Source organism: Bos indicus, chromosome 13 (assembly GCF_029378745.1).
Source record: "Bos indicus isolate NIAB-ARS_2022 breed Sahiwal x Tharparkar chromosome 13, NIAB-ARS_B.indTharparkar_mat_pri_1.0, whole genome shotgun sequence".
Classification (NCBI taxonomy): domain Eukaryota; kingdom Metazoa; phylum Chordata; class Mammalia; order Artiodactyla; family Bovidae; genus Bos; species Bos indicus.
In genome coordinates this window covers 1,903,932-1,930,051 of record NC_091772.1, presented here as the reverse complement: position 1 = coordinate 1,930,051, position 26,120 = coordinate 1,903,932, and the positions used below count along the sequence as shown (strand labels likewise).

At 44.5% G+C, this 26,120-nt stretch overlaps 1 protein-coding gene across 9 annotated transcripts in view; it reads right to left on the bottom strand.

Annotated features, from left to right (window-relative positions):
• The window catches only part of PLCB4 (phospholipase C beta 4), a 485,151-nt gene extending 459,325 nt beyond the window's left edge, over window positions 1–25,826 (bottom strand). For 3 of the 9 annotated variants that reach the window (XM_070800679.1, XM_070800685.1, XM_070800687.1), the window contains exon 1: window positions 21,594–21,803. The gene's annotated coding sequence lies outside the window, so the exon portion shown is untranslated. Of the gene's footprint in view, window positions 1–21,356; window positions 21,503–21,593; window positions 21,805–25,805 lie in introns of those variants that run through there. The other 6 variants (XM_070800689.1, XM_070800690.1, XM_070800688.1 and 3 more) reach the window with 4 other exon arrangements.
• Window positions 25,827–26,120: the final 294 nt, after the last annotated feature.

The window sequence follows — 26,120 nt, the reverse complement described above, 5'->3', positions numbered from 1 at the left end:
TGTCACAGAAACAGGCATTTACAGTCACACTGGGCTTCATGTTTTCAGAGTCTGGGCAACTCTCCTAAATTCTCTATAGTAAAGGTTATAGTCAAGGTCAATATAGTTTCAACCCCGGAAAGTGGGTGTCAGCAAGGTAAACAGATGCCCACAGGGCCGCCTTACAAACCACATGAAATTTAAGAGTAAGACAAAACTTGATAATTAATGTTAAAAAATTCATTGCTTAGCTACCAATTTTAGCAATAGCAGAATGCATACAAATCCAAAATAGGACATACAAAACCATGAAATAAGAAAGAGAAGTAGAAAAACAGTATGTGGTCAATGTCCCCATCTTACACACTCATTTTAGGAGACACTGAAGAGCCTATTGTGCGTTAGCTACTCCACAAATCTGATTCTTAAATTGAGAATAATTTATGATCACTTGAAAATGCCAAAGGGCTGAAACTTAGTTTATTCAAATAAATTCAAGTGAATTCATGTGGTCACTGAAATTTCATGCACACAAATGAAGGAGTGAATACATAATATTACCTTGAACCCATTCTATGCTATAGTTATGTCAGGTCTGGGCAGAGTATTTTAAACAAAACATACCTAAATGACCAAATTTATGCATGATTTAAGAAAGGAGCACTGTATCCTGTTTTAAAAGCACCAAGTCCAGCAAAATAACATGCTGCACTGAGAGCTCCCACAATTTACTCCCCACAGAGGAGCGTTAGAGAAGCACCCGGCACCTCACGGGGGGGCCAAAACACTTCCTAGATCACTGAAAGCTTAAGTTAGAAGTTAAAAGTCAGGAAAGAAGAAGCAAAGCACTTCTGTTTGGTTTAAAAAAACTTACCGCAGGACTGAGATTGATAGCAGAGAAATTCAATTAGTACACATTACTTATCAAATTATAAATTAGACAGTGATTCAAGTTCCTACCTATGGAAGATTTAGCATGATATAGTTCAACCCTAAAACATCTTAAAGAAGGATGAAATTCCCTCAGGAAAAATACATGGCTAGGTGGACAGACAGACAGACAGACTAAAGGAAACAGATATGATTTATCTCACCCCTTCCTATAAACTAACTGACTTATGAAAGATCAGGGAAAGCAAAGACCTTGTTAACTCAGCCAAATCAAGACAAAAATCTCCTTTTGAAATTAGGAATACATGTTCCAATACCAAAATTACTATTTTGAAATGATAAAAAGAACAGATGTGTTTTTTATCACTATTTTAATTTGACAGTTCTGTTTTCCTAAATATTATCAAGGTCATTTCTTTAAATAATTTATTTAACAGAATATGTGCTATATATTGTGCTAGGTGAATAAGGAAACAGAAAGAGGCAACCTCAGCCTGAGGAAGCTGTGCGGGGTGAGGGGGTAGGGAGGCAACCTCAGTCTAAGGAAGCTGTGCGGGGTGGTGGAGGGCAGGGGGAGGCAACCTCAGTCTAAGGAAGCTGTGCAGGGCGTTGTGGGGGGGGGTGGTTTAAGGCTGGGCACTGGAAGTTAAACAAGTAAACAGAGCACAGTGTCATGAGTGCTATGGAGACAGCGTTCATAAAGAAAGAAACAGTGGGGTAATTTGAATCATTTATATGATTTGGGTCTGTCATACTTTTATTTGTTTTGGTTTCTGTATCAGTGGGACTGCTTTCAGCTTCATGTAAAACAAACCCGACTATATTCATTTGCTAGGGCTGCCATAACAACAAAATACCAGACTAGGTGCCTTAAACAACAGAAATTTATTTTTTAACAGTTCTGAAGGCTGGAAGTCCAAGATTGAGAGTTGTTTTCTCGGAACGTTCCTTGGCGTGAAGACAGCCACCTCCTTGCTGAGTCCTCACAAGGCCTTGACTCTCCAGGCAGGCACTTACCCCTGCCTTCTCTCCTGTGTCCTGATGTCTCTTCTTATAAGGACACAGTCAGATTGGATTAGGTCTAAAGGCTTCATTTTAACCTTATTAATCTCTTTAAAGGCCTTATCTCCAAATAGTCACATTTTGAGGTACCAAGGGGTGAGGCTTCAACCTATGAATTCTGGAGGGACACAGCTTAGCCTGTAACAGCCATCAGAGTGACTTAACCAGAGTCACTTATTTTTCTCAGGTAACAAGAAATTCACAAGGAAGTTGATCGAGGCTGGTAAAGCCACTCAAGGCATCCAGAAGCCAGGCATCTCCATTCCCTGTCCTGCCAGCCTCAGTGTACGGCTCTCATGGTCAAAACCACAAGGCAAAGGTGCCCAGGAAGGCAAAGAAAGAGACAGAAGGAAGAAGCCTATCCCTCACTGGTCTGAACCAGGCGAGCCATTCCGTCTGCAGGGGAAGCCAAGGAGGGCAGTACATTTAAGTAAGCACACTGCTACCCTGAACCAAAATAATCAGCTCCATCAGGAAGCAGGGAGAGACAGCTGTGTCCCATGCACCCCACTGACGCACGGGACACCTCACTGATGCCTGTGACGCACACAGGTGTCACACAGACCTGGGCTGACCCAAGGCTGTCTGCACGCCAATCAACATGTGACCGCGAATAAATAGTTTTCCAAGCATGGAGCGGTAGGAATGGTACCCACCCTGTGAAATCACTGAGAAAATGAAATACGATTGCAGGAATCAGTCCAGGGCATACCACCTAGGCCAAAGGACATTGAGTGTGAGGCCTGGTCTTTATGTGTCTTGGGAAATCACAAAATTCTAAAACATCACAGAGCCTTCCAGTCAAGACTCATAAACACCAAAGAACTATGTCCTTATTGTGTGACTTTCACGTATCCCAGTCCACAGCATAGCCAGAGAGCCTGCAATCTCTGACTTTCATGTGCGTGTGTGTGTGTGCGAGTGTGGCTTCCTTTCTGATGGTCTTACACCTTCCATGTGAGTAGGAAGCACTGACTTACTAGCACTTGTGTTCCTTGCATGCTTTCAGGAATTTCTCTTGAGATATTCTAGACCAGAAACCTCTTTAGCAGTGAGGTATACCTTCCAGGGAATTTATGCCTTCCCCTCTCCGACAAAGCTGGGAGAGCCTTATATGGAGGGGATGAAGAAGGAAAATGAAGTTGTGTGTGTGCGTGTGTGTGTGTGTGTGTGTGTGTATGATGACACACCTTAACTCCTATAACACAAGGTGTTTAGAAAATCTTTAAAGTAGATGAAAAAAGAGCACTACAATCCTATAAAAATGTCAATAACTACTAGTAAAAACAGCATGCTGCTGCTGCTGCTATGTCGCTTCAGTCGTGTCTGACTCTGTGCGACCCCATAGATGGCAGCCCACCAGGTTTTGCCGTCCCTGGGATTCTCCAGGCAAGAACACTGGAGTGGGTTGCCATTTCCTTCTCCAAAAAAACAGCATAAAAGTTAGAAATGGTTTCTACTGGGATTGGGGTGGGGTAACAGGAGTGTAGACTGGACAAGGGAGTATAGTTTTACTAAAGCCTTTTAGTATCAGAATATTTCAGACTTGCATGCAAATACTAGATAAAAGTCAGGTATACATTATAACATCAAAATATATAACGGTCAGTTCAGTCGTTCAGTTATGTCCAACTCTTTGCGACCCTATGGACTGCAGCATGCCAGGCCTCTCTGTCCATCACCACCTCCTGGAGCTTGTTCAAACTCAGGTCAATCGAGTTGGTGATGCCATCCAACCATCTCATCCTCTGTCATCCCTATCTTCTCCTGCCTTCAATCTTTCCCAGCATCAGCGTCTTTTCCACTGAATCAGTTCTTCACATCAGGTGGCCAAAGTATTGGAGTTTCAACTTCAGCACCAGTTCTTCCAATGAATACTCAGGACTGATCTCCTTTAGGATGGACTGGTTAGATCTCCTTGCACTCACAAGAGTCCTCTCCAACACCACAGTTCAAAAGCATCAATTCTTTGGCGCTCAGCTTTCTTTACACTCCAACTCTCATATCCATATATGACGACTCGAAAAACCACAGCTTTAACTAGACAGATCTTTGTTGGCAAAGTAATGTCTCTGCTTTTCAATATGCTGTCTAGGTTGGTCATACCTTTTCTTCCAAGAAACAAGAATCTTTTAATTTCATGGCTGCAGTCACCATCTGCAGTGATTTTGGAGCCCAGAAAAATAAAGTCTGTCACTGTTTCCATTGTTTCCCCATCTATTTTCCATGAATTGATGGGACCAGATGCCATGATCTTAGTTTTTTGAATGTCGAGCTTTAAGCCAACTTTTTCACTCTCCTCTTTCACTTTCATCAAGAGGCTCTTTAGTTCTTCTTTGCTTTCTGCCATAAGAGTAGTATCATCTGCATATCTGAGGTTTTGATATTTCTCCTGGCAATTTTGATTTCAGCTTGTGCTTCATCCAGCCTGGAATTTCACACGGTATACTCTGCATATAAGTTAAATAAGCAGGGTGACAATATACAGCCTTGAAGTACTCCTTGCCCGTTTTGGAACCAGCCTGTTGTTCCATGTCTAGTTTTAACTGTTGTTTCTTGACCTGCATATAGATTTTTCAGGAGGCAGGTCAGGTGGTCTGGTATTCCCATCTCTTGAAGAATTTTCCACAGTTTGTTGTGATCCACACAGTCAAGGGCTTTGGCATAGTCAATAAAGATTCTTCTTTTTCGATCATCCAACAGATGTTGGCAATTTGATCTCTGGTTCCTCTGCCTTTTCTAAATCCAGCTTGAATATCTGGAAGTTCGTGGTTCACGTACTGTTGAAGCCTCGGTTGGAGAATTTTGAGCATTACTTTGCTAGCATGTGAGATGAGTACAATTGTGTGGTAGTTTGAACATTCTTTGGCATAGCCTTTCTTTGGGATTGAAATGAAGACTGACCTTTTACAGTCCTGTGGCCACTGCTGAGTTTTCCAAATTTGCTGGCATACTGAGTACAGCACTTTCACAGCATCATCTGTTAGGATTTGAAATAGCTCAAGTGGAATTCCATCACCTCCACTAGCTTTGTTCATAGTGATGCTTCCTAAGGCCCACTTGACTTCACCTTCCAGGATGTCTGGCTCTAGGCAAGTGATCACACCATCATGGTTATCTGGGTCATGAAGATCTTTTTTGAATAGTTCTTCTGTGTATTCTTGTCACCTCTTCTTAATATCTTCTGCTTCTATTAGGTCCATACCATTTCTGTCCTTTATTGTGTCCATTTTTGCACGAAATGTTCCCTTGGTATCACTAATTGGTATAAATATATTTCAATTTTAAGCTTTTTAAGAGTGCTGGGAGAGGTTTGGTTTGGGGAGAAAGTAGAACATTTTCAGAGGTTTTAAAAATACATTTACTGCTCTGATTGAGGAGTGGGTTCCTTCTGCTTGTCACTCTTGATGTAAAACCTGTTGGTCTGTTGCGTTTACAAATTCAAGCTGAGAAAATAAAAACTAACATGTGACAGAATGGTACAGCAGAATTTGGTTCAGGCAGAGTCACTAACTTTCAGGGTAGGTATTAATACCCAAATCATCTGAGCTTTTAAATTTCTTTCTTTTCCTCTGGTAGCTGCACAAGAAATTTCTGGTGTGTTTCTTGTGACAGATAAGAGAGGAACTTTACCCAGCTACTTTGAAATTGTTTCAAAGGGAATGAAAAATGGACAGAATGAGGCCAGACTTAAGGTTCTCAGAGGGCCTCACAGGTCCAAAAAGACTCTAAATAAAAGGAAATACTATCTGTACTTCCAAACAGCTACTGTGAAAATTTCTCCCAGCAGCTGCAATCGCTAAACTACCATCCTTCTAGGTGTTGTTCTTCATGTAAATTTGAATAATCATATATCTAATGATTAACATTGGAGAAGGAAATGGCAACTCACTCCAGCACTCTTGCATGGAAAATTCCATGGATGGGGGAGCCTGATAGGCTACAGTCCATGGGGTCGCAAAGAGTTGGACACAACTGAGCAACTTCACTTTCTTTATTTCTACAGTTCCTTTTGGAGAAGGAAGTGGCAGCCCACTCCAGTGTTCTTCCCTGGAGAATGCCATGGACAGAGGGGCCTGGTGGGCTGTGGTCTATGGGGTTGCAGAGAGTCGGACACGACTGGGCAACTAACACACACACACAATGATTAACATGCTTAGCCAGCACTTTTCAACGCAAAGGAAGACAGATTTGCTAAATCATAAAAAGGTGTCAATTGTGGAGAAGAAACCTCACAAATACTACTGACACCACCAGCTTGGGGAGTGGGGGTGACTCTCCTCCTCAGGAAGGGGAAAGTGTCCAAGTCACGCTCTGGTCAGACCCCAGCTGCAGTCCTGGGGCCTCGTGGCAGTGCAGTGCTTAAGACTCTGTCCTGCCAGTGCAGGGGGTGCAGGCGTGACCCCTGATCGGGGAACTCACATCCCGTATGCCACACAGTGCCGCCAAATTTCTTTTTAAAATACAGAAAAAAACAAACAAAAAAACCCCCAATGTCCTGAATAAAAAGTTCCCTCCTGATTTGGGAACTTTGGAAGACGCTCTCCTAAAAACAAGATTCAGCAGGATATTTTCCTTCAATTAAGTAATGCTCTCTGGCTTTCTCTCTTTGGCACTAATACCTTCACAGGTCATTTGGATAATAAAGTGCTACAATAAATACAAAGCATTTAAGATTACCAAGAGTCCCACTTTATAAAAATAATTTGATTAAATAAATGTTTTTTTCCTCAAAATTTCCAGCGAAGTTTGAAATAAGGAAACTTTTCTGATTCATGGTCTAACACACTATAAGCATAACTTGAACCAACTATAAAATGAACATAAAATGAACAAACTATAGTTTATACCCATCAGGAGTAAGTGATAAACTATCTTCAGAGAAATGTCTCCTCTGGTTCTAGTATACCAAGAGATTAAAATATCCAAATCTGTTAGCAGAAATCACGGATGTAGACTTTTCAAGTTACTGATCATCTTTCCAAATGAATTGTTGTCCTACTTCTCAGCAACCAGTGTAAACGATAATGGAATGTACTTACCTTCTGTAATAAGTCTGCAGAAAACTTCAATTTATTAAATGTGGCACCTCTTCTGCTTATTCATCAGATGGCTTTCCTAACCCTGTCCAATCTGCAGACTTTGCAATAATAGCATTTTGTTATTCATTCACTGAAGAGTCTCTGATTTAGTTTCTAATACACTAGATTCTTCCCTTCCTCAAGAAAGTCTTGCTGTGGCTAAAATGTGCAAACCATTCAACGGGAGGACTGAGGACGGGGCCCTGGACCTAGAGCTGAAATCAAGGAACACTTTGCAGAGGAGATGGCAACCTTGCGAGGTGTGTAAAGGCCTGTAGAATTCACCAGTTGAAGGAACGGGTTTAACTGTAATGTGAGCACAAACGGCCAAAGACTTCACGTTCTTAGGATCTTCATCTAGCTCAGTACTATTGACCCAAATAAAAGTCTTAAATTTCACTGCAGAGGTTTAGCTATGGATGGCTTGTGTTTGGCAAATTAGGGAAATAAAGTTAAGTCCTGAAAGCAACAGAATACTGTTAAAGCATTTTAGAAGTAATCCTATAATAAGATTTACTGTGTGCGAATGACTTTAGCTGAGTACAGAGAGTGGAGTAAAGGGGCAAAAATGTAAACTTATAAAGTAGCTATTTATTTGTCTCTCTTCCAGTGAACTGCAAACCCTGGAGGGCAGGAGCTGCAACTCATGCACTGTTACAGTGCGTGCGTGCATGCTAAGTTGCTTCAGTGGTGACCGACTCTATGCAACCCTATGGACTGTAGCCCACCAGACTCCTCTGTGAATGGGGATTCTCCAGGCAAGAACACTGGAGTGGGCTGCCATGCCCTCCTCCAGATGCTGTAACAGTATGTGATACTCATTCAATAGCTAATAGAAAACATGAAAGATTGAATGAATAAGAGAGAGGGCAATAGGGAACCTGATTAAAGGGTTATGGGAACAACTAGGCATGAACACTCAGGATATAAACTTAGGCAGTGTCGATAGGAATGGAGGAGTGGGCAGAAATGATCATCTCAAATGACTGGCGCCTGCTGGTCTCACAAAGATTCAGGACTTGAGATGAGGTGTAAGTCTGGAGTGAAGTTGAGGACTTCTGTTTGGGGCACACTGATGTGAAAGCAGCCACAAGACTTCAACGTCAAGATCTCCAGCAGACAATGGGATATAAGTGGAGTTCAGACAAGAAGTCAGGGATATGGGAGTCATTAGTGAATAACTCGGAGAAAGCAATGGCACCCCACTCCAGTACTCTTGCCTGGAAAATCCCATGGACTGAGGAGCCTGTTAGGCTGCAATCCATGGGGTCGCTAAGAGTTGGACACAACTGAGCGACTTCCCTTTCACTTTTCACTTTCATGCATTGGAGAAGGACACGGCAACCCACTCCAGTGTTCTTGCCTGGAGTATCCCAGGGACGGGGGAGCCTGGTGGGCTGCCGTCTGTGGGGTCGCACAGAGTCGGACACGACTGAAGTGACTTAACATAGCATAGCATAGTGAATAACTGGTTGTAAAAAAGAAAAAGTAAAAGTGGATGAGTTATCGCATACAGAAAGAGTCTGTACAGTGATAAGAGTTGAGAGCAATGCAGAGAGCTCCAGAGAAGACCATTTTAAGGGCAGGGGATGGTTGGAGAGATGATCAAGAAGACCTGCCTCTAATACATGGCCAAGCAAGGCCTGGAAATCGGGACTTGAGGAGTCTACAGGGTAAAGCAAAGAGAAACTCATCTAGTGCAGCTTCTCCAGAGAGAAGGGATGTGCCTTCCGCAGAGTCACCAAGCGGGGAATTTGCAAACCAGCAGCTGCTGAAAGCTACTGACTTGGTTTCTCACACCATCACACGTGGAGGGAAGCAGAAGTGAACCTGACATTCCTTCTAGCACTCGGATTTTACGATTCTAATCAATTCACTGCCTGTTCATTGAGGACAAATACACAAACTAACACAGCCCAGAGCCATCTTCACCTTTTCAAACAACAGTTCCAAGAAAACGAGGGAACAAATGAGCCTGAAGTCTCAGAGTCTTACAGCCACGCTGAACAAATGGGAAAATACAGCTTGTTCGTTGCTCCTCGGTGATGCTAATGATTCAGTTAAATTGACTTCTTTGAAGGAAAATTACTGTTAATAACCTTAATTTCCTTCTTGTCTTTTTCCCCAGGTACCTGACATTTTTAGATAAAATATTTTCATAAAATATTAAAAGCAAAGGAATTACATCTTAGGTATCCAACTCCATGTTATTTGTGGACTTCATGAATCCCTTCTGTGTCTCCTGCCTATAGCCTACACTTTTCAGACACTTTTCAGATAAACACATAAAGTTTCCCATTGTGCTCATTTCCCAAGAAACACAAGCCATTCCAAATGAACTTTAAAAAAAAAAAATGCTATTTTTAACTGTTACTCTAAGGCCCACCGTGTATCTTAGTGGTATCTGCCATGTGACGTTTCAGAACATTCCTGACTTCTATTTAAATCTAGTCATTGTGGCTGGTTTTCTTTTCTTTGGCCACAAAGCCAGACCACGGGCCTTCCAACCTGGCGGAACCTCCAGATGAGCAGGTGTGTAGAAGGTGCAGTCTGCCTGCCCAGACCACTGGCCTTCCTTGTCACCCGTCTCTCCCCTCTTGCCATTTGGGGTCCATCTGCACCAGCCAGCCGGCTGATGGAAGGCTCCAGCCGGAGGTCCGAGGGCAGGAGGAGAGTGATGCAGGCATTTATTCCCCCGCCTTCTCCCTGCAGGGACATGACAGGTCCTCTACCTCAGGACGCAGCTCCTGGAGAACAGTCCCTCTTGCCCTACACTTGGAGCAGGCAAGCTCCCCACAGTGCTAAGTCCCTCTGTGGCTCTCACTCTGGTGTGGCTGTGTTCCCTACACCTGCCCACACCTTCTAAAGGCATGGGCCTTCCATACCCTTACGAAGCCTTCCTCAAAGGACCCAGTCCACACGTTCCATCTGTTCCCCAGCAGGCCCCGATGACACAAGGTTAAAGAGGGGCCAGGAGGGGCCCTCCACTGTGACTGCCACAGGTACTATTAAAGGAAACCGTCTGTGAACTTAAAATGCTGTAACGTTTCCAGAAGCAAAATCTAGTACAGACTTTCCTGAACACCCAAGGTTTTAATGCCAAGGAAATATAATTGAATCCTACCATGTTTCTACAATTCATTGCATGCTATAAAAATAAACACGCAGAAAGCATGCAATCAGAATCCCAATGTCATTGCCAACCTCACCAGAATTTTTCTTAAAAATGGGTATCTGGAGAAACAGACAAAAAAAAAAAACAATAATTTCATTTCCTGCTATTTATCTACATCAAGATTTACTTACCCTGATAATATGATACTTGAGGATGATGCCAATCTTTTAAGGGATGTCATAAAATTCTAAATATCAACAGATAATTCACTTCATAGCATTGAAAACAACTATAATTACTGAAGTTAAAACTTCTCAAAAAACTTGAGAATCAGTGACCTAGATTTTCTGTATTTTTCCCAATCTCTCTCTAAATAAAAATGCAGTGTAGCTTTTAACTTATATGGTCCTCTGTCTATATATTATTTCCAAATACCTTGGAAATTAAGTTCAGGTATCTATTAAATAATAAAACTCAATAAAATAATTTATCTCTGAATCTTGTAATTCTAGAATTAGAAGGTAGAAGGTAAAAAATATTCTTAAATAATTAAGTATTTGAAAGTCTAAAGATATAAATACACCTGGATAGAATTTTTAGCAATGAAACTAATTCCATTTTCCCAAGTCAATGTCAATCTTTGCTGGCTCTGCAGTATCTCACTTTTTTGACTGTACATTCAAGGGTGTTTATGATAGGTCCTGGGTCTGAAGAATCTAAAGTTTTACAGCCAATCAAATTGATCAGAACATAGATTTTCAACTCAGATTCTACGCAAGCTTTCTCTTTACTAACAAGTTTTTAAATTGGCTGCTTGTTGCTGTCGTTTAGTCACTAAACAGGCAAGAATACTGTAGTGAATTGCCATTTCCTTCTCCAGAGGATATTCACAACCCAGGAATTGAACCCATGTCTCCTGTACTGAAGGCAGATTCTTTACCGCTGAGCCACCAATTGTTGAAGTCCCTAAATCGTATCTGACTCTTTTGTGATCCCATGGACTGTAGCCCACTGGGCTTCTCTGTCCAAGGATTTCCTAGGCAAGAATGCTGGAATAGACTGCCATTTCCCTTCTCGAGGGGACCTTCTTGATCCAGGGATTAAACCTGCATCTCCTGCACTGGAAGACAGATACTGCACCAGTGAGCCACCAGAGAAGTCCTTAAATTGACCTATGAATTGGTAAATTCTTTTCTGATTATTATATTTTCAACAAGTTTAAGGACATAGACTACTTCTAAAGTCCTTTCCTGGTATACTGTATATAACTGAGGTCTACTGAACTACTAAAGCAATGAAATGATATTGCTTTAGTTAGACACCATAGTCATAATGTGAGGGCACACAAGATAGAAATTCCATGGGGACCTTCCTTGAAGGCAATGCAACAGTGCACTCTCAAAATGTAAACATGCATACCCTTTGGGCCAAATACTTAGTGACTCAACAGCAACAACCGACAAGAAATTCTAGCACACATGCATGAAGACACAGGCACAAAGATCTTCACTTTTTCAGTTTGCAACAGTGAGAACAGGAGAATGGTTAAATAAAACATGGTACTTCATAGTTCATTGATGGTACTACCAGAGTTTACGTAATGTTAGAAAGAAAAAATAAAACTAGTATACTGATATGAAACGATCACCACAATGAACACTTAAGTGGCAAGTAAGCAAGTTGTAGAAAAACTTACACATCATGATCCAGTTTAAAAGCATGTGTATGTACTTATATGGAGAAGGCAATGGCACCTCACTCCAGTACTCTTGCCTGGAAAATCCCATGGACGGAGGAGCCTGGAAGGCTGCAGTCCATGTGGTCGCTGAGGGTCGGGGACACGACTGAGAGACTTCACTTTCACTTTTCACTTTCATGCATTGGAGAAGGAAATAGCAACCCACTCCAGTGTTCTTGCCTGGAGAATCCCAGGGACGGGGGAGCCTGGTGGGCTGCCGTCTATGGGGTCGCACAGAGTCGGACATGACTGAAGTGACTTAGCAGTAGCAGTATATACTTATATATGCACATATATATATATATATATATATGCACAGAAAAAGGAGAGGAGAGAGATGCTCTAAGCTGCTGCCGATAGTTATATCTGGGTATGTGTATAGGTGGGAGAGGGTATTTTGTATTTTGTTTCTGCATTTCCTTTCTGCAATATCACTTCAATTGGAACATGTTAATGTATCACATCCATCATTTTAAAAGCCAATGAAAACCAAAAATTAACAGAAATTCTAAGAGGGGCTTTAGTGATTGATCCAGTGATGGCGCATTAGCAGATGTCCTAGTTCAAAGAACTTCCTTCTCATCCGATCCAATGGAATTCCTCCTTTAAGACCCAAAAGGAAGATGAGAGCTATTACGTAGATTGCATGTTGAAATTCTGTGACGTGCAGAAACAGGTCTTCATTCTGCGCATCCAGGACAAACCCAACACCACCCAGCAGCTGCTGCTGCTGCCAAGTCACTTCAGTCATGTCCGACTCTGTGCGACCCCATAGACGGCAGCCCACCAGGCTCCCCCGTCCCTGGGATTCTCCAGGCAAGAACACTGGAGTGGGTTGCCATTTCCTTCTCCAATGCATGAAAGTGAAAAGTGAAAGTGAAGTCGCTCAGTCGTGTCCGACTCTTCGAGACCCCATGGACTGCAGCCTACCAGGCTCGTCCGTCCATGGGATTTTCCAGGCAAGAGTACTGGAGTGGGGTGCCATTGCAGGCAGACACATTTGTGACTGGTTAGAGTTCAGATCAGTGATGCAGGCAAGAGACCTCCATGTCCCCATGGATGAAGTCCCCACTTCTGCACTAAATGGTTCTTATTTTCAAGGAGTCCCATGAAGTAGGAGAGAAAGCCATGTCCTGCCTCCCACAACCCTGAAGACTTGCTAACATCTTAGAAAAATGAGCAAGGGGAAAAACACGGAAGAAATTCAGAATCCAAAACGAATGTCCACTAGATTAATGGCTATAACCACCTTTGTAAGAAATTCAATCACGGGGAAAAAGCACAAATAAAGAAGGAACCATGCTCACTTAATAAAGACTCTAGTTCACAGGGCTGACAAAAGGCTGGAAGCGGGAGCTCAGACAGCCATTTTGCCTTTTTGCATTTCTTTTTCTTGGGGATGGTCTTGATCACCGCCTCCTGTACACTGTCACGAACCTCCATCCACAGTTCTTCAGGCACTCTATCAGATCTAATCCCTTGAATCTATTTTTCACTTCCCCTGTATAATTGTAAGGGATTTGATTTAGGTCATACCTGAATGGCTTCCCTGGTGGCTCAGACGGTAAAGCGTCTGTCTACAACGTGGGAGACCAGGGTTCGATCCCTGGGTTGGGAAGATCCCCTGGAGAAGGAAATGGCAATCCACTCCAGTACTATTGCCTGGAAAATCCCATGGACAGAGGAGCCTGGTAGGCTACCGTCCATGGGGTCACAAAGAATCGGACATGACCGAGCGATTTCACTTTCATTTTCACTTTTATACCTGAATGGTCTAGTGGTTTTCCCTGGATCATATGGTGGTTTAATTTCTAGTTTTGTTTGGCCACCCAACAAGCTGACATGTTCATTTTTACTTTAATTATTTCTAAAGGTTTTGTAATTATATTTCGAGCTTAAAAGAAATCTGGATTTCATGCTTCCCCTGAAAACAGAGAGGTGCTGGCAACCATGAGCCCCATACCTGCCTGGCAGAAATCAGGGAAGGCCAGGGCAGAGCTCCTGACACATGTGCACCCCACCACCACCGTCTAAGAGCGTAAGCTTGCCCCGGGCAGCCCCGTGATGCTCACCTAGCCCTCAGAGGAATCAGAGTGGGTCATATCTGCTTGAAACCTGAGGAACCTCACCCAGGAAAAGCCGGTCCTTCAGAAAACTAAATTAACTTTTAGGCTACCCTACAGCAGCATTTGGTAACATCCCTCTCAGATTTCCAGCCCATATATCAACTTCCTATTTCAATTCCACGGTCACAGTCACAGCAGGGTTGCCAGAAGCTTCTCTGTCATACCTCAACCTGGTCCCGTAAAATAGTGTTCACAAAATTTGTTATTGTAGCAAACCTTTCAGCCACATGTACTTGCATGGCAGGTAACACAGCACAGCAGTTAGAAGTTTGAGTTCTGGTGTCAGTCTGCCTGGGTTTGACTTCCCATCTCTAACTTCCTGAAGTAAATAACTCTCAGCTTCACTTTCCCCACATGTAAAACAGATACTTTTAGGAGCTTCCATAAAAAGCTGTGGGGAGGGTTAAGTTAAGTGGCATTTTTGGGGACTTCCCTGTCGATCCAGCAATCAACACTTCGCCTCCTAATGCAGGGCATGCGGGCTTGATCCCTGGTTAGGGAGCTAAGTAAGAGTGCACCTGCCTGGCAGCCAAAAGGCCAAGAAAACAAAACAGAAACAATATTGTAACAAATTCAATAAAGAATTTTATTTTTTTTTAAGCGGCACATTTTTAATGTTCAATCAACATCTGTGGTTTTGTTACTGTTGCCATCAGTGTTCCTGACTCTGAAGCCCATGGGGAAGCAGAAGTCACACAGTCCCCCTAAAACCCCACAGATCTCCAGATTATCGTGGTGGATGCCTCGCTCCTCCCAGGCCTCACTGGCTTCATAGTCTTTCTTCAAAGCCTGGCTGGGAGATGCAGATGCCCTGGGGATCGCGTCCTGCTCACAGAGTTCTATTTCAAAGCCCACAGGTCACAGAACGTCAAGGAGTTAGGGCTGAGTTACTGTGAGGCCCCTCTGTCCAACTGCAGTGGCGGGATTAGGTAGACCCAGAGGAAGACTTGGCATTCACACAGTGGCCCTAAAAGGTGACCCGAACTTCCTCACTAGCAGACGGGGCAGGACGAGTGTCCCTTACCAGAAGTTTTATACGAACTAGCACAGCCTGCTTTGCATGGATAAGTCACTGGCATTTGCCTCAGGGGAGGAGGAGAATGCAGGAGTGAGGAGGAATACTAGCAGTGTTAACAGAAAAAGCACCAAGAGCTGTTGCAGCAAAAGGAGCAGTAACACAACACCCAACATCATCCAAGCTGCACAGCCACGTATTTTTGCCCTATAAGCGATTCTCATTTACAGACGTGGCCACGGAGGCTCAGAGTGAACGCTAAGTGTCACAGAGTTCACACATGTCATACATAGTCTGGATCTGAGCGCAGGCCCACCTGATTCCAACACTTCAAAGTCACAGAAACTTCACACTGTTGAAAGTAAATGAAGTACAAAGGAAAACAATTATATGTAAGTATATTTATCAAAGGGCTTCCCAGGTGGTACTAGTGCTAAAGAACTTGCCTGCCAATGCAAGAGACATAAAAGATGCGGGTTCAATCCCTGGGTGGGGAAGATTCCCTGGAGGAGGGCATGGCAACACACTCCAGTATTCTTGTCTGGAGAATCCCATGGACACAGGAGCCTGGAGGGCTACAGTCCATGGGGTCTCAAGGAGTTGGACATGACTGAAGTGACTTAGCACACACATACTTATCAAAAAATATTTTAAAGGCTCACATAGTATGTGCTTCCTTTTCAATCCATTAAATGCCAAGACTCATCGAAGGCTCCAATAGCTGCCTTAATTGTCAACTGGAAGAAAGTGAAAATAAAGATGTATTTGCAAGCTCATCCACCAAAGGGTGTCCTGCAATGAAGAGCTCCAGTCCCGGGAGAGAGAGCAAGATGCCAAGTGTGACTCCACCGGCCTGTGACCTGCTCTCTCCAGACGAGCTGCTCACAATTAAGTTTCCTGAGTGACTGTCTTCCTCCTGTTTTGAGCAAATGGCTACTTCGTTCACATCAGGGAGCCGACAACCTCCTCTAATTGTTCAGGAGGAGAAGAACCTTTAAGAAGGGCAATGTATCATAAAGCAGTGATCTGCATGCCCCCAGGGTGGCTCGGTGGCCAGAGGTGAAATTTCAAAGGATCCAGGCCCTGAAGGAGACTCAAGGGGATAAGATAACACTATCTTACAGTCACATGGTACACAACCTTCTCAGGTTTTCCAGGCAGTAGGCAAAGGGGTGTGCAGAGAAAATCATCTTCTGATTGATGTCCCTTTCATCTACTTTGATTCCAAAAAGAAAAGGAAAGAAAAAATAGATGGGAGTTCACACAGAGAAAATAAAACCTCTACTGGCCCTTCATCCTCTGGAATATAAGAATCTCCCAGCTGATACATAAAAAGTCTCAAGACTGCTTTCATCCACTCTGTGAACTTGATTTACACCTTCAGCATCACAAAAGTATCCAAAGAGATGAGCTTCTAACCAGAGTTTGGGAAAGTGGGATTTAGGGGGGTGGGCAGGGGGAGAGGGACGTCGTTGTTCAACTGATCAAAATGGGGTGATTTTTACAAACAGGCTTCAAACTCCTCACTCATCTACTTAGTGATGCATTTTCACCCAGCTCACCTTCTCCTTGGGGTGAAGTAAACCCATTTATATATCTGAAGAGCTACAGAAGCCCAGCCTCTGAATGTGCCAAAATCTGTATCATTCTAAGTGTCAACTCAAATTGGCACTTGCCAAGAGTATTGCCAAGGACTGAACAATAAAGGGATTTGCCATCTGCCTCTAGGGAGATTGACCCCTGTGCTGCTATAGCTACTGACATTCTACAGCCTCTGAGGAGTTCAGGGTGGAGTGAGGCACTCTGTGCTCCAGGGAATCTGTGGCATAGGTCTTTAGGATGGTCTTAGGAACAGATTTTATGATCTCAATCCTTGAATCTCCTCGTTTCTAGAGAATCACTAAATCCCTTCATGGTGACATCAGATCCTCATGACTAGCAAAAAAAACTTTTTATAAAATGAGTGCCTCATGGTATTGAACACCCCCTTCACCAAAACCTTATATAATGACCTTCCCTCACTGCCACTTTGGAGCAGGCTCTCAGAGTTTCTGAGGTGCTGCCTCCCGTCCTACGGTCGTCATTTTGCCCCAAATACAACTTAACTCGCAACTCTCAAGTTGTTCAATTTTTAGTTGACATAAGACGTGTTGACTTAAAAAACAATCAGAACCTAAAAGTTGAGAGTTCTTTTATACAGTGGGAATTTTTATTTATCCCTTCAAGCCAGGGATACAGCAGCATCTTAAGTGTTTTTGTCAATTCCTTGGAAGAAAAGCCATGACCAACATAGACAGCATATTAAAAAGCAGAGACATTACTTTGCCAACTAACGCCCATCTAGTTGAAGCTACGGTTTTTCCAGTAGTCATGTATGGATGTGAGAGTTGGACTATAAAGAAAGCTGAGCGCCGAAGAATTGATGCTTTTGAACTGTGGTGTTGGAGAAGACTCTTGAGAGTCCCTTGGACTGCAAGGAGATCCAACCAGTCCATCCTACAGGAAATCAGTCCAAATATTCATTGGAAGGACTGATGTTGAAGCTGAAACTCCAATACTTTGGCCACCTGATGTGAAGAACTGACTCATTGGAAAAGATCCTGATGCTGAGAAAGACTGAAGGCAGGAGGAGAAGGGGATGGCAGAGGATGAGATGATTGGGTGGCATCACCAACTCAATGGACATGAGTCTGAGTAAATTCCGGGTGTTGGTAAAGGACAGGAAGCCTGGCATGCTGCAATCCATGGGGTTGTAAAGAGTCAAACAAGACTGAGCAACTGAACTGAGCTGAAAGAAAACCAGATATCTCAGGTTAAGGAATTTAGCAATTGTCTACTTCAGAAATAAGTCTGGGCTTACTGAAATCATTCCTTTCATATGCGTCTCGGCTTTCTGGGGCCAATATCCTGTATTTTCCACATCCTGAGTTCCTCAGGGCTCCCCTATTGGGAGTGACTGCAGCCTAATGGCTACTGATCACAGGGATTCTTCTTCCTGAGTGCCCTGGAAGCTGGAATCACTGAGGACTGTGGCATCCTTGTTTATTGATATGGCAGGAAATATTCCAATCCTCAGGCACAACTAGATAAGTAATATTACACCTTGAGGAAGTAGTTCTACTTTCAAGGAGAAGGCTTGATCAAAAGAGAAACTATGAAACAGAAAAATAAATATTAAGGAATGAAATATAATATAATAATAAAAATATAATAATAATATAATATAATATATATTATATAAATATAATATAATGAAATATAATAAATATAATATAATCGCACACAGGGCGATTATAGTTCCTGAATAGTACAGAGAAATAGAAAAATGCAGCGTGGACAGTACTGAGAATTGGACAGTATCCTCACAGACAGTAAAGCCACGGAGACTTGACGATGAAGACAGGTATTGATTTTCTCATAGGTAGGTAAGTCTTTCTGACAGACACTAAAAAGGCCCACAAGTTCACATTATAAGGGGAAAAGCAACCATTTTAGAAACTTCAGTCTGGACATGAAATACCAACTGTGATCATTAAAGCATCTCCACTAGTCCTTGACCTCATTCTGCATATCAAACACACAAGTTCTTGGTTTTACAGGACTCACTGTGATAGACGACAGCTTATTAAAAACCTGTGCCCTTCGTGCTAATAAACATGTTGTTTCATCCGTACTTTACAACTGGTCAAAAACAAAGAAAATTGAGTCATGATCTGCTCAATAAGCTTAAATACTTGAGCTTACTGTTAAAGACATTTGTGGAGAATATGCAAAATACATAACCTTTCTTTCCTGTGACTATATTACATAAGAACTGTGACCACAAAGATAAATTTTCTTCACAACATAAGGTTTTTAAAGCAAAAAACAACCTTGGCACCTAATTACTCATGTATATATTTTTTTAAGTCCACGGATATAATTAATAGAATGAATGAATTTGATAATTTAAGCTTGCCAGCTACACCTGAAAGTTTGGGGAAGAAAATGCAGATGCTAAACCCAGAAACAGGCTTATTGATCACATCTTTTCACAAATTGGCATGCCATGTGATGGGTTCAAGGAAAATATCAGTGCTAAAGCTCAATTTTACCTCAATTTTAACTTGCAAGGTGGGTTAGAGCTGAATATTAGTCAAGCCTCAGTCATTGTATCAATTCTTAATAAATCAAACCCCAAAGTGGATTTTGGTAGTATCCTAGGAAAATACCATATTCATTTGGATTGCCAAATGTAACTGTGCCACGTTGCTAAAATCAGCGGTACGCACTAATCTAAAGGTGTTGGATTTGCTCTTTAAGAAAGACAAAACAGGAGGGCCGCGACACTGGCTAAATCCCCACTTGGGGGATGAAACATTTCAAAGAGGTGATACAGATTTAAAAATCCATTTCTGCAAAATCATTCTGGTAACCCTGAATATTTTTTAAACTTTCCTGTTTCACCATCTCATAAGGCAAAAACACAGCTTCTTAAGATTCCAGGGCACAGAAGTAGTTTAACATCAATCACATTGTTCAGGCACACCAATATAAAACTTGCAAAAGAGTATTTTAGAACAAAGCTCTCTGTGTGGGTGTGCATTTGCAAAATAAAGGTAGCATTATCCTGACACATATTCATGTATACCCAGTGATCAAATAGAGTCTTGGAAATTTTGTTTTGACAGTTACTTGTAGAATAGCATTTTCACTGATTAATTCAGAGCTAGGTAGTGATATCATCAAAGCTAAATCAAAACTAAGTTGGAATGGTTGAGTAATAATGCAATTAGAGGAAAACGTAATTCATAATCGAATATGAGGTACCTTCACATATGTTACAATACATTTCATGCAAAGGGTTACCACTTACAGCAGCAAGTCTCATGTCCATAAAAATGCCAATTCAAAAACAAATGTTATTCTCTTTAAAAAGTGAATTTTTATGAAAACAGGTGTTCTCCCAAGATGGCATCATTTTTTAAATGTCAAAAGGAAGATAACATAATAGATTAAAACACTAGCTGAAAAATATGCAAGACTGTCCTATCAAAACACAACATTTTAGATTACATAACACGGATAAGGCAGATTAAATCACATGGCCCTGCCCAGATAAATTTTTGTTCTTCTACCTGATTTCAATAACTTAGGCCACTGAAGTTTAAAGCAAACAAAATATTCGGTTCTTGTTTCAAGCATATATTTTTTAATATATATGAGTCTCGAAAAGAGTCTCGAAAAAACTAGATGGATAAAGTTAAGATTTTACACACACATACAGATAAAATATGACTTTTTATGAAGAACATGGTTCCTCAGACACTTTGTTAACTGCCCAGGTAAAGTCACCAGTTGCTTCTACTGGTCAGTTTATGAATCTGATTTCTCTTTAAAGGGGAAACTTTATCTCTGTATTAGATATTATACAGCTAAAGTCTGAATGGCATTATTGCCAACGAAATAATTATTTAAATATAATTAAACAGAATTATTAGATTATCTCTACACACCCATAACTTAATTTACAGGCCACCTTGTATCACATTTTCAGTAAAAATCCATGGATCTTTCATGGATGTTTTGGCCAAAATTAAATTTCAAACATGTGCTTTAGAACAAGAAGTAGAATCACCTCAAAAGTTTTAGAGAAAAAGTCAGACATCTCTCAAACACATGCACATTTATGAAACTATAATGTGCATTTGCATTTTTCTCCAAAAAGAAAAAATTACAGTTTTATGATTCTAGATAAAGTTGCACTGAAACACAATGGGAAACTGAAGGATTCAGTATTTTCATACTTCCGTAACAGAACTGCCTACAAAGTCCACAGGGAGAACAGTACTACGTAGGGTCTAATCAGTTAAGAAAAAGGCAACTTTAAAATTCTGAAGACACTTTTAGTCTCCATCTTTTGTATTATCTTAGGAAGCTGGAACACTGCCCCCAAGGAGTGCCGCCCTATCAGTGCTGTTTTAAGTGGAAATGGTCAGTCATACCTATTATTTCCCCAGAAGAGGTAAGGCAAGCCACACGCATACACATTTACATGCGTTGCACCGTGCCAACTATTTCCAACCGAAATAATCATATACACGTCGAGCCGAGCTATTTCCAGCCAGAAGCAGCGAATGTCTGGATAGAGTCTAAGGAAACCCAGCGGGCGATGACTGCAGAGGGAGGGGCGGCCGCGCGGACCCCCAGCTCTCGCGCGCGCCGGGCGGCCGGCACCGCACCGGCTCCGGGGCAGGGCATCTGGGTGCGCGCGCGCGCGTCCGGGACGCACCCGCCGGGAACAAACAAGCCCCGCGGGCCCAGGCGGGCGGGAGCATCCTCGGGCGGGACTCGGAAAGCCTTCTCCTACCTGTCACTTTGCCCGGAGCTGCTGCCGGAGATGCGGCCGCGGCCGCCGCCTGGAGACCCAGTGGGTGCGCGCGCGAGTGTGCGCGCGTGTGTGTGTGTGAGCTCCTGTGTGCGGTGCGGCTCACTAGCTGCTCCCCGCGTCACCAGCCCCTCCACCCCGGACCGCGCCGGCCGGCGAGCCCGCCCCTCGCCCGCCCCGCCCCCGCCCCTGCCCCTGCCTCCCCGGAGCGGTCCTCACCTCCATGAGGGGCCCGGGTCTCAGCGGGCGCCCCCGGCCAAGCCGCCGGGCCGTGCCGGCCTGCTGCGCCCGTCCGCCGGCTCGGCGCGCCCCGGCCCCGGGCCCCGCCGCCCCTAGCGGCCGGCCGCTTTCTCCTGGCTCAGCCCCCGAGTCTCCCTCTACGTCCTCGCCTCCCGGCTCCGGATCCCGAGCCGTCGCCTCGCAGCCCCAACCTGCCCGGGCTACGGAGCATGCCCAGTGCGGCGCGCCCGGCCGGCTGGGGGTGGGCAGGGGCCGGGCCGGCCGCGATCCCGCGGGGCAGGGAGGGGGCCGGCGGGCGCGGGGCGCCCTTGCGCTGGGGGCCTGGGGCCGGCCGGGTGGAGGGCTTCGCCCGGAAACGGTGGGTGGGGCGTCCGGGAAGCCGCCCCGCGGGGGACTCTGCGGGGTCTCCCCGGTCGCCCCCGGTGCTCCCGGCGCCGCCAGGCAGGCCTGGTGCCGGGTCGAGGGGCACCCAGGGTGGCGCCTCCCGAGCAGCACCTGTGAGGAGTGGGGGGCATCCTGGAGGGAGACGGGCCGTGAGCCCGGGCCGGGGGTAGGAGGTTAAAAGAGGGGAGAGGGATCAGATCCGGCGACAGCTAACGACCCACAGTTGTTGGCGGGGGTAGGGGTGTTTGTTTGTTTATATTTTGTTTAAGAAACACCTCAGGAGCGTACAATGCTTCAGGCACTGTCCTAAGCGCTTTTTATTCCTGGAATCCTTGAAACAATCTTCCAAAGCAAATACTCCTCTCTCTCCTTGCCACCCCGCCCCCTGCCCCGGAGTCTTAAACTGAGGCACCGAACGATAAAGTGGTTCCAAAAAGTCTTCCCCCAAGTGCAACCCAGGGACGCAACCGCCCCCGCCCCCGCCCCAGACGTCGGTCCCCGAGATGCTGGGGCGTAAGCTCGCCTCGGGCCCCAGGTGACTCCGAGTCACCCACACTAAAGGGGTTGGTTACACGGCGCTCCTTCCAGCATCACCCTTTGTGTGGACCCTCACAACTCGCGGCTCCAGGACTCCCTCCCGGGAGGACTCTCCTCCCTGAGGCCACTCCGCCTCCTTCTCCGGCCGGCGGCCACCAAAACCCGGAGACGTGGCACCTGCGCACTGGGGACCGGGCCGCACTCGCGGCCGCACTGGGCATGCTCAGCCCGGGAGCGGGTCCCGCTGGCCGGGAACAGAGAGCGAGCCTGGCAGCCCCTGCGGGCTGAGGGGTGAGAGCAGGATGTGGGCGCGAACCATAGCCAGGCCCCGAGGACGAGAGGCGACTGCAGACCCGAAAGGCTTGTTCCCCTGGCACAGCCTGACCTCTTGCAGGCAGAGCTGAGAGGAGGGTAATCACAAGTTTACCAACTGGGCATCTTTCAGCAGGAGGGGGCTGAGGGCCGGCTAACAACTCCTGCTAAAACCCTAAACTGCAGTTCGAGCTGGGCCCTAAGAAAAGCTAGAAGCCGCCGAGCCTGTCTGCATGTTGAGCAAGCCCAGAAAAATAGCCTAGACCGAGTTTCCCTGGGAGACAGGAGAAAGCTGTGGGACTTTTCCCTGTTGGAGGTCTTCACGATGTGGTGATCCTGAGTGACACCGGGGCGCTGATAGCTCTCCCCAAGCTGTAATGTGCCCCCGAGTCACCTGGAGAACTTGTCAAAGTGCCGATTCTGACTCAGGAGGTGTGGGGTGGGACCGCAGATTCTGTGTTTCTAACGGCTCCCACAAGGTGATGTTGCTGGCCCTCAGATCAGACTTTGAGGTTGGGTCAGTATTTTAGTCATGTTCTCTATTTTATATTTAACTAAGATTTAGAAAAGCTAAGCAGTTTGCCCCAACCAACTGCTCACACAGCCAATAAATAGTGTAGTTAATTTCAAACCCAGTTCTGGAGGACTTCCTGTTTAAGTTCCTGTATTCTCCGCATATCACCTGTTGACAGGTGAGCTAGAAGATGTCATCTGTGTGTCCTGATTGTGTTAACAATGGAACTTAATTTAGTACACAGTTCTCCCAAATATAGTGTATCAGACCTTGCGGTGTAAAAACTACACAGAAACTTAGTGGCCTAAAGTAACAACCATTCCACGGAATCAGCAGAGCAGCTGTCTGCTGTTGTCTCTAGTTCCACTCAGGCAGATGGAGACATGTAGAGTTTGAAGCATTGTCTCGCTGGCTAAGATGACAGGGTGTTTTCTCCATATGGTGAGATCCTGGTTCCCAAGAGCAAGCCCCAGTTTAAAATAAAATTTCATATCAACGTTTCCTAACGTCCTATTCACTAAGAAAGTCACATGGTCATGTGCAGAATCAAAGAATGGGAAAAGGGTGCACTTTAGTTTTTGATAGGAGGAGAGAAAAATAGAAAGGTTTTATTTTATGGTTTTTAGGTTTTTTCCCCCCAGCCTACTACATACACCAATTTCCATAAAAGTAACCCCACTGCCCTAGGGTTCACTCAGGGTGTCATAGATTAAGCCTATCTTTAATTTTACATATTAGTAAACCAACTGACAGCAACATTTGTTGTCATTGCTAGGTCTTCAAACTAATATTATTTACTAAGGAATCTCAGTTTAGAAGGTTTAAATAGTTAGATGTTATTTTGAAGTACAAAGTTCAGTTCGATTCTTTTGGAGCCTGGTGGGCTACAGTCCATGGTGTCTGAAAGAGTCAGACACAACTGTGGGACTAACACTTTCTCTTTCACTCTTCTTTAATAACATTTCAGATAGTCATTCACTCAACGAACATTTTTGAAACCTTTTATATACAAGGCATTCTTTGCCCAATATATTGAGATAAAAGAGACAAAATCATTGCCCCATGAGGCTTAGATATTATCAGAGGAAACATACAATAAATAGTATATACCATCAAGTAGTACTGGGAACTATGACGGAAAAGCAAAAGAATTTTTGAGGTAAGACAGGGGACTGCTATTTTAGCCAGAGATCAGAGATGGCCTCTCTGAGGATGCATCATTTTTATGGAGGCTGGAACAAAGAGAGATGCATATCTGGGGAACAGTGTTTCCAGCAGAGGGACGAGAAGGGCCCTGAGACCCAATGTACCTAGCATGCTCAAGAGACAGGAAAGAGGCCAGGCTGGCAGAGTGAGGCACCAAGTGGGTGGAACTGGAGTCACAGAGGCAGCGGGGGGCCAGACCACACAAGAGCACAGAGAGCACTTTAGACTTTAGCCTGAGTGTGATGGAAGGCCAGCGGAAGTTGTCGTGCAGAGTGTGGCCGTGATCTGGCTGGCAGTTTAGAGAACTTGCGTTGAGAATGCCCGTAGGGTTGAGAGTACAAAAAAAGAGCCCATTAAAAGGACATAGCCATGGTTCTCCATGGGCAGTTTTTATCATTTTCAGGTGTTTTTTTTTTTTTTCTTGGCCATGCCACTTGGCCTATGGGATCTTGATTCCCAGACCAGGAAAGGAACCCACACCCCCTGCAGTGCATGAGCCATGTCTAACGACTGGACCACCAGGGATGTGCCCATTTTCAGTTTTAAAACTCAGACTGTATTAAATCTTCAACCTCAAATTCAATTTAAATCCCGTCTAGTCCCCGAGGAAGGCTCTAGCTCTGTCCTTTACTCTTTGAAGTGGAAGGCCAGCGGCACAGGATCCGGTCCTTAAACACTGTCTCACCTGCTCCCTGCCCTTGCCGAAAGGCCTAGTTCCTCCAGCATGTTGGGCAGGAAAGAGGAAGGAAAGGGACAAGTGTCTGTATCCTGTGGCCAGTGTGGTCCCTCCTCGGCTCACTGTGACCAGTGACACTGGGGCGTTGTCCCTAAGCTAGCTTTCTGTCGTGGAGAAAACGGTGAGGCTCTTGGAGGGTCTTTCTGGACCTCCTTCCAGGCCCCTTCCTCCAGCTCTGCTCCTTTTATCCCAAAGCCCCTGGTTCTCTCCATGGTGGTTCAGCCCAGTGCATCTTTTTGTTGGGGTTCACATGCCAGGAAGGCCACCCTATGGTGGGGCACCCACAAAAAAGCCAGGCATCCAGCAGCCTTCCACAGTGTCCACTGAAAACACAGAGAAACTAGAGAAAGTTGCCCATCCCCGCCAGGCTAAAAGTTGGTAGGAAGGAGGCAGATAAGAGGGAGCTGTTTCTGCCACGAGGGGATCCCTAGACCGGTACTTTCTCAAGCATACGGATCCCTGAACATGCCTTGCCTTTGTACTTAGGAGAATTAACACTCACCACAGGGGCCAAAGAGAAACGTCAGTGCAACCAGCTCCTTGTTTCTAGTTTTATGAAGTCTTGCATATTATTGTTGCTTTGTATGAGAAGAGGACCAGGAACAGGAGGACTTTTAATAGTCACACCTGTATTTGCCAAGATCACGTTGCATTCTTTTTACAGAAAGGACAGTGCACCTCCTGTCCTGATTTAAAGTGATACATTAACCACAGCTTCCACCGAGCTCTTTACTTACTGTCCTTTGTAAATGAAAAGATCACCACTGGCCCCGTTTGTCCAGTTTGCCTTAATTAGGAACATAATCTGAAAAGTGAG